The sequence below is a fragment of the Diorhabda carinulata genome, chromosome 10 (genome assembly GCF_026250575.1).
Source record: "Diorhabda carinulata isolate Delta chromosome 10, icDioCari1.1, whole genome shotgun sequence".
NCBI classification, from domain to species: domain Eukaryota; kingdom Metazoa; phylum Arthropoda; class Insecta; order Coleoptera; family Chrysomelidae; genus Diorhabda; species Diorhabda carinulata.
The window spans coordinates 140,001-144,363 of NC_079469.1; the positions used below are offsets into that span (position 1 = coordinate 140,001).

The window sequence follows — 4,363 nt, forward strand, 5'->3', positions numbered from 1 at the left end:
AAAATTTTAAATTCTAAGCAGTCTTTTAAATTGATACGACCCTCAGTCAGGAGTGGTCCGGGAACGAGTATCCGAGGACCGCAATGTGCGTTCGAAATGTCGATGTTCATGTGTCCTGCAGTTCACAAGTTGACGCGCAATTAGCTGCGTTCTTCATCGACCCACGAGCCAAGTGATTCACCGTTCAGGGTAATCATTTTATTATTATGTCGTTTTCTCATATTCTATTCGTCGTATTTTTAATATTTGATTATTATTAAATTAATAATATTATTATAATATCTTATACGCGTATAGAAAATTTATATAACGACATTTTTTATATATATATATATATATATATATATATATATATATATATTATAATAAATGGTAATTATTCGAAACTTTTAGAGAAATTATAATATCGTACTTTGATATATCTGATAAATTTTAACCGCTGCACATGTTTTATTACAAACGAGGCGCGCATAGACAGATATCTCGCACGATATATTCCTCCTCTTTATATTATTACACTTTTTTTTTTATCTTGAAAGTTTTATACAAATTTCGACGGTCGGGCGTAAATCTTCGAACACCTTCGAAATAATACATAAAAATATTATTTCTAAAACGAATTTTTATACATATCGATAGAATCGACATGTGCTTAAATTTCGTTTAGGTACCCGGATGAAAATGTCTCAATAACATAATCATCACATATAATCTTGTCGATATTTTCTTGTATTACCTTCAAACGATAAAAAACTTAGGTAATAATATAATAAACGAAATAAAATTTATCCATAAAAATATAGACACACACACGACAACAGACGACGTTTCAATAAACTATATATTTTTCGTTTATTATAATAACGATTCTTTATCAGAACGTTTTTAGTTAACAAGAAATTTTGTTAATGATCGTTCCGTCAATCGTTATAATATATAATAATACATATGTTGTTATTGTTGTGTCGTCATCGTCGTCGACGCCTTCTATAAACTATGATAAAAATTTTTCGTTATATTTTTATTGGAAAAATTTATATATGTAAATATATTTTTATAGACGTATGAATTATATTTATCTTTTTTTTTTTTAATTTTATTCGAAACTTGTTCGAATTTTGTAAAAATTAAAAAAAGATTTCAATATATATACATCTATAATATATATATAATTTATAACATATATAAATTTCTTTTGAAGAGTTCCATAATTTTGTAGAAGAAAATTTTCTTTTACAATTAATACAGACTTGATTTCGTTTTTTTTTTTTGTTTAAAAACGAACAAATACTCTGTAATGATCCTTCCGCAGGTTCACCTACGGAAACCTTGTTACGACTTTTACTTCCTCTAAATGATCAAGTTTGGTCATCTTTCCGAAGCATCGGCGACGCCGAAACGCCACCGCGCTCAGTCCGAAGACCTCACTAAATCATTCAATCGGTAGTAGCGACGGGCGGTGTGTACAAAGGGCAGGGACGTAATCAACGCGAGCTTATGACTCGCGCTTACTGGGAATTCCTCGTTCATGGGGAACAATTGCAAGCCCCAATCCCTAGCACGAAGGAGGTTCAGCGGGTTACCCGGGCCGCTCGGCCAGGGAGGACACGCTGATTCCTTCAGTGTAGCGCGCGTGCGGCCCAGAACATCTAAGGGCATCACAGACCTGTTATTGCTCAATCTCGTGCGGCTAGAAGCCGCCTGTCCCTCTAAGAAGAATTATTTGTACGCCGACAGTAAAAACCGCGAACGGCAAGAGCCGAAACTCAATACCGACGGGCCTTTGGGATGTCGAAATACGCCTAGTTAGCAGGCTAGAGTCTCGTTCGTTATCGGAATTAACCAGACAAATCGCTCCACCAACTAAGAACGGCCATGCACCACCACCCACCGAATCAAGAAAGAGCTCTCAATCTGTCAATCCTTCCGGTGTCCGGGCCTGGTGAGGTTTCCCGTGTTGAGTCAAATTAAGCCGCAGGCTCCACTCCTGGTGGTGCCCTTCCGTCAATTCCTTTAAGTTTCAGCTTTGCAACCATACTTCCCCCGGAACCCAAAAGCTTTGGTTTCCCGGAAGCTGCCCGCCGAGTCATCGGAGGAACGTCGGCGGATCGCTAGCTGGCATCGTTTATGGTTAGAACTAGGGCGGTATCTGATCGCCTTCGAACCTCTAACTTTCGTTCTTGATCAATGAAAGCGTTTTTGGCAAATGCTTTCGCTTCTGTCCGTCTTGCGACGATCCAAGAATTTCACCTCTAACGTCGCAATACGAATGCCCCCATCCGTTCCTATTAATCATTACCTCGGGGTTCCGAAAACCAACAAAATAGAACCGAGGTCCTATTCCATTATTCCATGCACACAGTATTCAGGCAAAATTTTGGCCTGCTTTAAGCACTCTAATTTGTTCAAAGTAAACGTGCCGGCCCACCTCGACACTCAGTCAAGAGCACCGCGGCGGGATTGAGTTGGGCCGCCCTTGCGAGCTAAGCCCACCGGCAGGACGTCCCACGACACGCCAGTTAACACCGCGTACGATGAACCAGCGGCGTGGGACACAGATTCGACTACGAGCTTTTTAACCGCAACAACTTTAATATACGCTATTGGAGCTGGAATTACCGCGGCTGCTGGCACCAGACTTGCCCTCCAATTGATCCTCGTTAAAGGGTTTAGAGTGTACTCATTCCGATTACGGGGCCTCGGATGAGTCCCGTATCGTTATTTTTCGTCACTACCTCCCCGTGCCGGGAGTGGGTAATTTGCGCGCCTGCTGCCTTCCTTGGATGTGGTAGCCGTTTCTCAGGCTCCCTCTCCGGAATCGAACCCTGATTCCCCGTTACCCGTTACAACCATGGTAGGCGCAGAACCTACCATCGACAGTTGATAAGGCAGACATTTGAAAGATGCGTCGCCGGTGCGAGACCGTGCGATCAGCGAAAAGTTATTCAGAGTCACCAAATTGTACGATGACGAGCAAGCCCGCCACCGATTGGTTTTGATCTAATAAAAGCGCTCCTTCCGTCTCCGGTCGGAACTCTGTTTGCATGTATTAGCTCTAGAATTACCACAGTTATCCAAGTAAATGTGGGTACGATCTAAGGAACCATAACTGATTTAATGAGCCTTTCGCGGTTTCACCTTAATTTGGCTTGTACTGAGACATGCATGGCTTAATCTTTGAGACAAGCATATGACTACTGGCAGGATCAACCAGGGAACTGTGTTTTATAATATATATAATATATATTATTATTATTATTATTATATATATATATATATATATATTTTATAATAAAAAACTATTATCGAAAAAGTTTTAATAACAATATCCAAAAGAGGATAAATTATGATGATGTTTTTTATATTACATATATACTTTATATTTATACATAATATAATAATCATCTATATTCGTGTATAAACACATTGTTATTTACTTTTTCTTTTGCGTGTTTGCTGCGCTTATTATTGAAAATATATAATTTTCAGCGCCACGCTTTATTTATATTTTTTCTTATTTTATAAAATTTCACCGAATCGACTATAAATCTATCTAAATTTAATCGAAATGAGAAAAATTAGATGATTACGTCGACCGGGCTACAATTTCGACATTATCTCTACCCTTCGCTAGATTGTAAGCGACATGGTTTATACATTAGGTAATAATGAACGAAATTTTTATTCTCGCACGGAATAATGAGAGTTATCGCAAATATTGTGTATTATATATATAAAAGTGTAATATAATATATATTTTTCATAGACGATCGCATATGAATCGCTCACGATAGAACGCTAGCTAAATTCGCGATCTCGCAATAGATATTTAACTTGTGGATAAATTGATATAATATCTGAAAAGGGAACCGCTAGCAATATACGTTAATATATTGGAGGAGAACGGGGACCCTTTCAGAAAACTATATAATCCACCGATGTGGAATGACCGAAACAACGTCTTTACGTAAATTATAACGAGTTTATTAAAATTTAACGAGACGTCAACTTCGATACACCACACATATATGTGCGCTGTACAACGGTACGCCTTCTACATTAACATTAATAAAGATGTATAGTGAAAATATATAAAAGATGTATTGTGAATATTAAAAAGAAGTATTATGAAATTACATGTTTTGTATTTAGAAGCCGTCCGAGGTGTATCTATCACATAAAAGTGTTATGAAAATATTAACAATAAGGAAAAAAAGTATTATGAAATTAGATGGCCGCTCGATGTATGAACGTACGAGGTGTATTATATAAAAGTTGTATGAAAATAGAAATAATAATGAAAAACAAGTATTATGAAATTAAATTCCGCTCGATATAGGAACTTGTCGAGAAAGATGATTTG

General features: G+C 37.4%; 2 non-coding genes across 2 annotated transcripts; both read right to left on the bottom strand.

Annotated features, from left to right (window-relative positions):
- Window positions 1-36: 36 nt before the first annotated feature.
- Window positions 37-192, bottom strand: LOC130899152 (5.8S ribosomal RNA). Its single transcript, XR_009059976.1, has one exon. It is a non-coding gene; the product is annotated as a 5.8S ribosomal RNA (ribosomal RNA).
- Window positions 193-1,295: 1,103 nt separating this feature from the next.
- On the bottom strand, window positions 1,296-3,217 carry LOC130899163 (small subunit ribosomal RNA). The gene has a single exon (XR_009059986.1). It is a non-coding gene; the product is annotated as a small subunit ribosomal RNA (ribosomal RNA).
- Window positions 3,218-4,363: the final 1,146 nt, after the last annotated feature.